Source organism: Ambystoma mexicanum, chromosome 7p (assembly GCF_040938575.1).
Source record: "Ambystoma mexicanum isolate Mex_15411 chromosome 7p, UKY_AmexF1_1, whole genome shotgun sequence".
Lineage (NCBI taxonomy): Eukaryota > Metazoa > Chordata > Amphibia > Caudata > Ambystomatidae > Ambystoma > Ambystoma mexicanum.
In genome coordinates this window covers 470,174,960-470,187,176 of record NC_090939.1, presented here as the reverse complement: position 1 = coordinate 470,187,176, position 12,217 = coordinate 470,174,960, and the positions used below count along the sequence as shown (strand labels likewise).

Sequence of the window (12,217 nt, the reverse complement as noted above, 5' to 3'; positions counted from 1 at the left end):
TAGGTTTCCGTAATGTGACAGTTATTGATGGTTTCTTGTACCTAGATTTGGGAATACATTTGAAGTGGGGGATTGATAGTGTTGAGAGCTTCCCTAAATGAGCGATATATGTTAACAGTGGCAGTGATTGCTTAGTGATGGGCGTGTGCTACCCTAGGCTACTTGTCTCATTGTTAGTCATCTCTCATGTGGACCGGCGGGTGGGGGCGCGGTGAGAATGTTACGAGTGTGCCACAGTGGAAGCTGCTGGCTTACCTTGAGTGCTTGTCAGGTGAGAGTGTTGTTGTGGGTGGGTTTATGGTGGATCAGGTGTGCCACAACGAAAGCTGCTGGCTTACCTGGAGTACTAGTCGGTGGGCAGTGTTGTTGAGCAATATATGGTGGTGTGTCAGGTGAAACCGCTGCGAGAGCTGCCGGCCCCTGAGTTGTGATTGATGAAGGGGAGTTTATTAGTGGTCTATTCACGGGGTGCAGTGGATTAGGAGTGTGTTGGGAAGAGCCAGGTTTCAAGGGACTTCCTGAATTTCAGGTGGTTTTCAGTATTGCGAATGTGTAAGGGAAGGGAATGCCAGATGATTGGCGCTTGAACAGAGGAGGAACCGCCAAGCCTTATGGAGCTGTGGGGTGGGATCACTAGGTGAGATGCAGTGCGAGATCGGAGGTTCCTGGATGGCTGGTAAGGGACAATTTTGTCTCTGAGGAATTCAGGGCCGGTGTTGTGGACTGAGCGATGGGTGATACACATGGCTTTGAAGGTGGTGCTTCGAACAATAGGGAGCCAGTGGAGGACTCTCAGGGTAGGGCTCATGTGTTCTATGGTGGGCAAGTTAATGAGCAGGAGTGCTGCTGCATTTTGGATTCTTTAGAGTTTCCTTAGTTGTGTGACAGAACGACATTAGGAAGAGTACTCAAAAAGCAAATGAAAATCTGCAGACCCTTGCTCTGTATTTAACACAGACAGCTTTTGCATGTTCTACCTGGGTGAAGCCATTTTCACTACTTTTTGAGATAAAACCCGTCCACAGCCAATGGAACATCCCATATTCTCTGTACTATGCTTTGCTGTTTTCAAGAGATGTCGCTGTATGCACTTAGAAAAAATACTCATCAAGAATAATCAGAACACTGCATCAGAACTGGTGGCACGGTCACACTGCTACTGCTCTACTTGGAATCTTCACTTTACACAAGTCATGTTTAGTGCTGTTCTTCTAAATTACTAAACGTCACACGTGGTGTCATGTAGCTCCGCTGAAGTCACACAGAAGGGTGCCTCCTTTGTTTTTGCCTTTCGGTGTTTCCTTTTTATCACCATGCTGACATACAACTTTGTTTGGTGAAAGGACCCACGTTCCTTTGATACTGTACACGCTTTGCTCTCTTTGTGCGCACATGAAACATTGCAGGTGTAGCACTTAAGGGGTTAAACTTTGTTGCAAACAGCACGCAGACAGGCACAAGTTGTAAAAAGACAAAGCTACTTGACAAATATGTTTAAATGACAATTAGGTTAAAACATTCAGAGCATCTGTTTTATTTAACTTTTCAAAATGGTGTTCATCATTAACAGTTGAGCCTTTAATACTCATCAGAAAACAACAGAATCCACAGAAAATGCAGCAGCTCATTTCAAAATGGCGGGCAGCACTTCACTTCACAGACGCTTGGAACTGAGAATCCAATTAAGCGAGGATGTCAATACCATCTTTAGTAATCCATGCCGCATTTAGGTTTTTTTCGAGGGTTTTTGCTGCTTTTGATCATTTTGACATAACTGTCGCGGAGGTGGGGGAGAGGGTGTAACTTTCTGCAGGTTCCAGACTTAACTGTGCTGTTAAAGATAAGGCAGCATGCATACAATCAAGGAGGAACAGTCATTTGTAAAGTGTGCTTATATAATGCAGTCAGTTATAGAGAAAAACTGTGCCCACAATGACATAAATCTCTGGGGTTTTACGCGATAAGCCCTGTACATAAAATTCAGTATGATGCATTTAGTCAGTTTGCATTAACAATGGACTTCCAAACGGCACATCCAGCACCTTTAATGGATCTTTCCATCCTATGTAATACAGCCTAATCTAGCCTCCTGTACCCATGTGACCCATTTTGGCAGCCAGCCAGCCTTCAATGATGATGATGATGTGCTGAGAACAATCGGCGTACCTGAGCCCCGGACAGAGCCCGACGTAACATACGCATAGCCTAATGGGCTACTGTGCGTGCCACCCAACTGGCTTCTTCACCCAGAAATCTACATAAACATGGCTGCAGACGTTGCATCATCTGGTATCATGGCTGAAGCTTTCCTCTGTCCATGGCTCATGTGCATCTATAGCTCCTGCATAAATAAAATGCTATTGGCTTCATAAAAGGAAAGACATACAGAGGACAAAGAGGAAGTGCCAGAATTATTCCAGGATTGGAAGGATGGATAGCTCAGGGGCAATGTGTTTGTCTTGGAAGCAAGACCATGCAGTGTAACACAGGTTTGAATCCAGATCCCTTGCTTAGAAACCATTTTCTGGTATTAAGCGCATTATAAAATAACTATTATAATAGTTGGCAAACTATTGGAGTGGTGATTAAGTTGGGCAGCAGTTTACAGAATGCCTGGAAAACACCTAGAGCATGAATGGAAGGCGGGTGACTAAGAGTAACAACAAGGGCATTAATGAAGGTTTTAGAGATGGGAAGGGCTGCACAGGGTGGCACAAGCACACTCAAAAAGCAAGAGGAGTTCAAAGTGACACTAAAGCTGCTGTGTAGGAAACCTGGAAATAGGTAACAAATGTTGGTATTAAAAGGTAGTGATCAGTTTAGTTTGGTTTGTTCAGCTTTGTGTAGCATCAGTTTATCCAGGAGACTCAATTCTTTGGTAAGTGCATCTACTGATGGGAGGTTTCGTGGGGGCCGTGAAGACCGTGTTGCTGCTCATCACAACAAAAATGGAAGCTAAAATTAAGGGAATACAGTAGGAGGCAAAAGACGGAGCAAGCAGCGCAAAGAAAGCAAAAAAAACAGAGACTTTGGCACTCCAACAGAGTGGAAAGAAACATGAAGAGGTGGCATTTAATGTACATAATATAGAAGGAGGATCCAGAGGCTGATGTGCTGTGAATGAAGAGAACTATCTTACATTGAAAAGCAAAATTGCAGATTATCCAAAACAATGCTCTTCGAGTGGCTCTCTACATTCCAAAACTTGAACCTATCTCGGCTGCAAGAAGAGCTGTGCATTGACTCCCAATTCGAGAATGGATTATCTTTAAAACTCTTTTATGCACAGGGGCCTCTCCAAGTCTGCCCCATCTTGCCTGTCTCAGAAACTCCCCAATGTTCTCTCCTCAAGGCCCACTAGAACACCCTATGCCCACTGTCTTGTCCATCTCAAATTCAAACGCGTAAAAGCTGTAGGTTCGAGTTTCCCGTCAATCACAGCTTAACCTTGGAACTCCCACCCACCCGCCTTGAGAGACTACTGGGCCTTCTGAAGAGCCCTCAAAACTTGGTTGCTTGCCTAACTGTGGTTCCTCCCAAATGTATGCCCATGTTAATATTGTTTGCCTGTCTCTGCTGATCTGTCTGCAAGTAACTGGTTTCTGTAAGAGCGCTTCAATGCCTTCGGGCTTAGTGCGTTTCATAAATGAAAAAATAAATAAAACGTTTGATTGATTGCAGAATTGATGAGCACTAGGGAAAGAGTTAACTGTTAGCACACAACAGCATCCTAATCATTTAGATGAGACAAGAGAAACTAGCATTAATTGGAATAAGAGATAGAGAGGTGCTTTATGGACAGATTTACAGAACGCTTACACTTCAGTTTACTTCCACTTATTATTTGCATACCTTGAATCGCATATAGATCTGCACAGAGCACGTGATCCAGTCATAGTGTGGCAGGAGTTTAGTATTTCCGGGGAGCCTGAAACCCAGCAGACAATGTAGCTGTTGCTTAACAAACACAGAATTCTACATTGTATGCCAGGTTCAGGCCCATAACCCGAATATTCCTTCTTCGCGTCTGTCTTGCGAAGATTGTCCAGAATCTCAATCGCAGGTGGATCACTTTGGAACAGACCATTTGTTCTTCCGTAGTCCGTGTTTACAAAAGACGTTTTCATTTCTTTTCCATGCAAACAGCATATCACATAATGATAAAGAGGCAATACAGTAGATATTTTACCCTTAAAAATGCCACACTCAACAGCACTTTTGTCACGTATGCATATTACACATAGGATGTTTAAGAGTTTCGTAAAATTAACATTGCACATCACAGAACAAAAGAATGTGTTCTCTAAATACAGAACACAACCCCGGCTTTTGGGACACACCTAAAGGCTTTTTTCATTGTGGAAAATTTCAAAATTTGAGGGAGATTTTTAGTGAGAGTGCCAATTTTAAAACTCATACACTCCCTAAACAAGAAACTGGTTACATGTTAAACCAAGGTGGTGTCTTGCATTTCCCTCCTGCCTCTCTTCCCGATTACCCAGATTCTTTTTTAGCCATAGGGAAAAGGTCTTAAAGGCCTCAGTTTAGCTTCAGGGAATAGCCAGAAGAACCTTGAAGAGAAATTAGAAAAAGAATACAGCTCTAAAGGATTCTTGGTTAATCCTCTGGGGTGGTGAATAAGAGAAGCAACGCCCCTTGTGGAAATGTTTGGAAGTTTTGGAATCGCATTTTTCAGGGGAGGTAATTCTTGCAAACAGCACAAGTGGCTGAAAAAATATGTCCCCACCGATGTCTGGGTTTTAAAGAGCTGCAGGCGGTTTTAACGGTGGGAATTATTTCAGAATGGTTTGGGATTGAACCCCCATTTTCGGTCAGAATGTTACTGAAAGGACCTTGACAACCAATAATGAATTATGTGTTTGATGGACTTCCATTGCAAAGTATTGTAGCTTTAAAACTAAACAGTCACTCACAGAGGCCAAAAAATGTTGGTCTACATTATGTAAAGCAAAAACAGGTGTTGTAGAGGTGCACTCGGTTGTGAAGGTTAAGAAATAAAATCACAAAGTGATTTTAGGTATGCTTTCAAGAGGAAATCAGGGAACGTTTAGGTGCTCCCGTGTATGTCTTGGCTACAAGACAAAACAAATGTGAGAATTGAACGGTCCACTAGGATTTAGCGACAATCACAGGGCACACTTTTGTCTGCATGTGAATGCATGATCATGTAGTGGGACAAAGCGCTCTACAAGCGAATGGTCCCACACACAGTCATTCTTGATTTCATTCCTCCCTCATTGTGCCACATTAAGCATGGAACCATTTCTCTTCCTTTATTTTGTTTTAGGATTATTTGTGATCCAAACATAAGTGATTTCCCGAAACTATTGTACACTTCATGCGTTACATCTGGGACCCTCACCACCCATGGTAAGTTAAGTACTCGTCTAATCATTGATACAGCTACCTAGTAATCTATAATGAAATTCCTGATCGGTACTATATGATCTATGTCTTACAGAAATCACTCTACCTCCAATACCTGATGAAGGGCGCACTGCCCGAAACGTTGTATACACAAGGAGCGACACCACACTGTCCAATAATCATAAATGTGGCTCACCCCTTCTAGGAAATAGGAGTGATGTTAATTTGTATTGTGTCAAATTATTGACCAATGTATTCCTTGAACACACTTGTATGAACTTAAATACATGTTGAATCGTGATGTACATTATGTATATGCACCACCATTTTGCTTTAGGAACTCATTTATTTATTTATTTTTATTTTACATTTATAAAGCGCTCACACAGCCCGCAGGCATCGAGGCGCTGTTACAGGAATTGTTTGTTTTTCTTAGTTGCGTTTTTTTTTTTTTTTTGTCTTAGTTACTTATTTATAACACGCTTAAACACCTAGAGGTTTCTAAGCGCGGACCCGGGGATCGAACCTGTTGTTGCTTCATGTCGTCTTGCTTCCAAGACGCGCACGCTGCCGCTGAGCTATCCTATCCTCCCTCCCTCAGTTATGCTATATAAACTGATGTATTATCAATGAGAAATTTACTTTGCTTGTTTTTGCTATATAAATCCTTTTGGAGTTCATTTACCTTTTTGGACTAATTGATTAAAATTATTTCCTGACTTTGTCAGACAAAAGTGTGCCCCGTGATTGTCCCTAAATCCTAGTGGACCTTCCAATTCCTACATTATTTAACGGTCAGGGTACTGCGTGTTCTACAAAAGGCCCTCTGTTTGCAGGCCTGAGCATAGATATATGGTCACAACGTCCTTGGTGTCTTACCATATGCTGAAAATGGGGCAAACCAGAAATGCTTTTGTACAGATTGTCTGTAAAGGTATTGAGGGGAAGGGCAGCAAATCTAGCCATAGTATGTATGAAACTCTGGCATTTGCATTTGCATATATATGCGCTCATGACCTTTTGCTCTCAGAAGTAGAGTACATGTTAGCCAGTCACTACCATTTTCTAGTAGCAAAACCACAGTTCCAAGCAAGATTCTTCTTTATAACCTTTTCCAAAACAGTTTGTGTAAATTAGCCAATCTTATCCAAATCCCATTCTGAATAGTGTGACCATGCTGCAGCCACAAGAACAGTTAGAAGTGGATTTTCAAAAGTGACATACGTGTTCAGGGTGGCCCAAAAAGGAGTGGTTTCTGTTAACTTACATGAATTTATCATGTTATCCTTCCATGAAAGAGTTCGGCCAATCATCCTCAAGGTTGGTGTACTTATTTTCCCCAAGTGAACTATACACAGCGTGGCCACGTGGCAGAACTATACACAGGGCCTGATTCATGGAAGTGTTTTATAATGGTGCAATCCCATAGGAAAACGTTCTATGAATCAGGCCCAAAGTGTGGCCACGTGGCAAGCATAGAAATATGGTGTGATATATTCTTACTGAAAACCTTTCCTTCACATTTGATTTTTAACAGTGATCAGTTTGCAACATTATTTTGATCAATTAATTTGAACATCCATGAAGCCTGCTTTATAAAATGATTGCTAATTTGTTTTTAAAATTACTGCCAGAAGTAGTTTCTCTTTGTACTTGGGATCTATGTTTAAAGCCCCCATCACATTTGTATCAGTTGCCCTTTCCATGAAAATGTTCCTTTTTATCCTTGCCACCATTTTGGTTTTGCCATTTATCACTTGATTGTAGCAGTTGTCAAGTGTCCTGAAGTGTTGCCCAGAAGGTTCCCATGGATGTGCATGGCCTAAGTCTGCTGTGTCTAATGCAGTCAAGACACAATTATAAAAGTTTACAAAAATGTAAAGCGTTAATGCAGAACAGTCCCAGGTAATCTAAAAAACAAATCCAAAATGTTTTATAATTTGAAATGTTTAAGAGTGTGCAAAACTTGACATTCCAAACTAAAATGAAGACATTTAGGGCCAGATTCACAGAATGTTTTCCTATGGGATTGCGCCATTATAAACGCTTCCATGAATCAGGGCCCTTGTGTGATTGGAAGAGTACAAAAGGAGAAGAGAGAAAGGCAGAAAGAAAAAACAAGACAGTCGCAGTGAAAAGTCACACTGCTTGCATGTGTATGTGATGGCAGGCAATTAACAGAGCTATCTTTGCAGGTCTTAAGTTATATGCAACTCATTAAAAGCGCAATAGTGTATGTAACTGTTAAGTGAACAAGAAACATAGAAATTTGATACTTTAGGTAATGTAAAATTACTGAAAACAGCTTAAAGTACAGGTGTGTTCAACACTTCAAACTAGTACTTAGTCCATGGGTATTACAGACATACCAAGGTTCCAACTCTCCTGGGCGGGAGATTTCATCAGAGAAATTGGGAGTTGCACATTTTCCCATAGGGATGCATTGGGGCTAGAAGTATTTTAGGTGGAAGAACGTGAAAAATAGCAATATTTTTTCACGAAAAGTCGGGAGTCTCCCGCCTCAATCGGGAGGGTTGGCATGTATGGTATAAACCACATTTTTTTACAATAGACCTTTTGTCCTAATTGACCTAATTATAGTGCTCCTAATTGACCTTCTGCCCAATTGACAAAACAACTTTTGCAGAAAGCATGATGAGTTAGTTGCACCTCTGCAATCTTCCCCATGGAAACATAAAAACCACCATAGAAAACGCCCCCCATGTAGGCTGAGCTCTGATACCTTTGGTGGGTGGTTTACCTTTGAAAATGGTTCTGTGGGGGTCTGCCATTATTTCTGTTAGTGGCAAATACGTCCGCCATGGCATTACCGTTGTTTTTTTTTATTTAAACAACAAACAAAAAACGGACGTACTATGGTTAAGGCACCATAAGAACATAGGGCCCTAGGGGTAAGGAAGAATGGAAGCTCCCACACCACCTTACCCAGAGTGCCCTGCAACCTATAGCCTAGCCCGTTACCCAGTTGTATGTGAATGCAAGCTCCCACACCAGCTTATCCGTAGTGCCCTCCAACCTGTAGCCTTGCCCGTTACCCAGTTGTATGTGAATGGAAGCTCCCACACCGGCTTAGGCATGGTGCCCTCCAACCTATAGCCTAGCCCGTTACCCAGTTGTATGTGAATGGAAGCTCCCACACCGGCTTATCCGTAGTGCCCTCCAACCTATAGCCTTGCCCGTTACCCAGTTGTATGTGAATGGAAGTTCCCACACCGGCTTATCCGTAGTGCCCTCCAACCTATAGCCTAGCCCGTTACCCAGTTGTATGTGAATGGAAGCTCCCACACCGGCTTATCCGTAGTGCCCTCCAACCTATAGCCTTGCCCGTTACCCAGTTGTATGTGAATGGAAGCTCCCACACCGGCTTATCCGTAGTGCCCTCCAACCTATAGCCTTGCCCGTTACCCAGTTGTATGTGAATGGAAGTTCCCACACCGGCTTATCCGTAGTGCTCTCGAACCTATATCCTAGCCCGTTACCCAGTTGTATGTAAATGGAAGCTCCCACACAGGCTTATCCGTAGTGCCCTCCAACCTATAGCCTAGCCCGTTACCCAGTTGTATGTGAATGGAAGCTCCCACACCAGCTTATCCGTAGTGCCCTCCAACCTGTAGCCTTGCCCGTTACCCAGTTGTATGTAAATGGAAGCTCCCACATCGGCTTATCCGTAGTGCCCACCAACCTGTAGCCTTGCCCGTTACCCAGTTGTATGTGGTAGATGGGAACGCTGCTGCTAGAGATTTGACCCCTGGTGATATTAAACAAGGAATAAACACATGAAATCCTATGGCCGAGAACCATCTGCACAGGACGTGTCTGCAGAGAAATGTTTGGTACAATCAAGAAGCCCAACATCAAGAAGGCAAGCCCGGCCTGGAACCACCACAATGATGACACGGCACTCTGCTAGAATAAAACATGTGTTGCCCTGAAGGAAAGATGCCAACTGCAGTTTAGGCAATGCCATGCACCAAAATGTGTTGGCATCACTACTCTCTAATGCAGAAGTGCAGATATGCTAAGAGAGGAGGAAAAGGTTTTCACTGTACAGAAAGTCGCATGTCAAATAACTGGGTTTAATTAGAATGAGCAGGAGGTTTTGTTTTACTGTTGTGCACTCGTTTAATAGACATCTGTGCATTCAATGATCACATTGTATAGCAATTTTGGTCATAGCAATTTTGATATATATTGTTTACATTGTTTTGCTATTACCCACTCCTTACCTGCCCATGTAATACACACGATACTAATCCCTTTTCTCTTTCAGTCTTTTTGGGGGGAAGGGGCGGGTCAGTTGCTTCATTAGTGGTTTAGAAAATCTTTCTAACCCCAAACACATGCTCGAGTTTTGCTATATTACCGACTGCAATGTAAAGTTAGCTTGTTCATGGATACCCTCTAAGCGGGCAGGAAACAGGACTTCATGTACAGCACCAGGGTTTCAAGGTTGATAGCAAAGAGAACGCATGTAAAGATTGCACCCAAGCTTTAACTTCCATCGCATGCCACATGTCATGAAATAATCCCCTTTAAGGTAAAGTGAAGTTCCAGAATAAGGGTTCATGTGCCGGCAGTGGCCTGGCATTCTGGGAAATGGCCAGATTGCCGCAGAGAACATATACATCTCTCACACTGAAAATTGTTCTACTTCTGGTGGATGCCAGGTTACTAACTTAACGATGCCGTCTGTAAATAGGCAAGAAAGTAAGCACTCTCGACAGCATTGGTTGACTAATATATTTGCTTTGAAAACTTCCCGTGCAACAGAGGTCCTTTCTTCAGACAGTTTGCAGTGTCGTATTATAAAAGAGATGGGACAGGTATCATAGTTAGAGTTATTGACATACATTCTTTCGACATACTATAACATGCAATTTATTAATGCGTCTAGCAGGCTTGTGTTCGTTATTTAGGGATAATCTGACTCCGTTTTACAGGGACCATTGATGGCATGAATGCTTGGAAAACGCAATAAGTTGTTCGAAAAATAAAGGTATCATGGTTCCAAGTTTGCTTACTGACATTTTTTTCTTTAAAATGTCTTACTGCATTTTTGTCTGGGAAGCAGTACTCCCCAAACTACTGGCAAAACATAAGACCTGTATTTATATTTAAAGTGATTTTAGAAGAGACATGAATGCAACACATCCCAACAAACCAAACAGTTCGGATATATCACTCCAAACCCACAACCCTGGTTAGTGGGAAATATGTGCTGCAAATCACCACCACCGGGAGGAAATTGCTCTTTTGCATTTGTAACCATTGTAGTAAGATTCCTAAACAACCACGTGCCTTTACCCTATGCAGACACGAGGAACAGCGTATCTGCATCACAGAGCAATACGTGGGATATGTTATTTCAAACAGTAGTGAGCAGGGAAAGCAGACATGGCCAGGTGATTTCGCAGTGACGGCGCCAGTCCTGAAGAAAAGAAAGCCTTCAGAGACCCAGTAGCCAGATGTAGCTGCTGAGAGAATCCAGAATCTACACTGACTACTGAGCGAGTGACAGGCAACAGTGTGGTCCTTTGGTCGATTTCCACTGCCATGGCCATCTGGTTAAAGAAAGAAAAAGAGGACTTACTTCAAATGCACTTAGAATGGTTTAATAACATAGCATTGCAAAACAGCCTAGAGCACAACTTCAGTTTGTATGTTAAAAACCATTGGTACACAAGAGGGGCATTAAACTAACACAACATACGTGTGCTCACACAATATAGGACGCTGAAAATCACGACCACTTGTGGAAAGCCTGAGAACTGGTCTTTAACACACAGATTCTATTGGGAGCATCCCAGGATGAAGGGGAGCTAAAGGGCGCAAGATACCACAGGGACAAAGGCCTTCAGACGGTTTGTTTGGTGCTTAACTGCTTTGCTTCCTAACTGTAATCCGTGTTCCACCTTACTCGGAGGAATGACAGTACCATAGACAACGGGAAGACAAAATAACACAGATTTTGTTTTACAAAAAGCTGCAAATGTAGTGATATCTTATGGTCTAAGGGTATCTAAACACAGCGTCAATGCAGTTTGATGAAATAATGTATTATTTGGTGTATGGCAATGTGCTACGGAAATGTGGTAGTAAGTGATCACACCAGGGAAAAGACATTTTCAGCATCAACAATGTTTTTCTATCGATCTAATCCGCCTTCCCAACTGGTTCTGTCGCTCAGTGGGATAATGCATCCACTACAGGGGCCTGCGTTTGACCTCATGGTCACAGGTCTGAAGGTCCACTCCGCCCCACATGCTTCTAAGGTCAATAAAATTAGTACAATTAAGTTGGCTAACACACATTTGTTATTTGTCAATAGCGCCAAGATGCCCCTACCGGGGTGAGCATGCGCTTTACAAATACGCCTCCTATGTCAGGTTATATCCTAGGACCAGCATAAATATATGAACTAATTCGAGTTCTAGAATGTGTGGGTAAACTGCAGTGAAGAGGGAGAATGGGAAAGACATTGCTTCCCAGGGGGTAGAAATTGAGATTTTATGAGCAGGGGCTGAAAGTAGCAGCAGGGTCTTGGACACCCACCAGGAGACAAGAGCTACCACGGTAGAACCAGGTAGAACCAGGAGCTAGTACACATCGCATCGCAAATCTAACTTGCGCATGAGATCCAAACAGTAAACCTGCGTCCATGATGCATGTTCCATTCTGCTTTAAAAGCCCCTTAGATGCGTCTTTGGGAATATATATAAGGCAACTCAAACATACAGAGTTAATATCACATTTATATTATTATGGTGCAAAGTAGTTCCTGGTAACTGATGGTTTCAAGTTAACCAGG

The 12,217-nt window shown here is 42.6% G+C and overlaps 1 long non-coding RNA gene across 1 annotated transcript in view; it reads right to left on the bottom strand.

Moving 5' to 3' along the window:
- Positions 1-1,510: 1,510 nt before the first annotated feature.
- The window catches only part of LOC138526121 (uncharacterized), a 75,178-nt gene continuing 64,471 nt past the window's right edge, over positions 1,511-12,217 (bottom strand). The window contains exon 3 of the long non-coding RNA XR_011283495.1: positions 1,511-10,970. This is a non-coding gene — a long non-coding RNA (uncharacterized lncRNA). The remainder of the gene's footprint in view (positions 10,971-12,217) is intronic.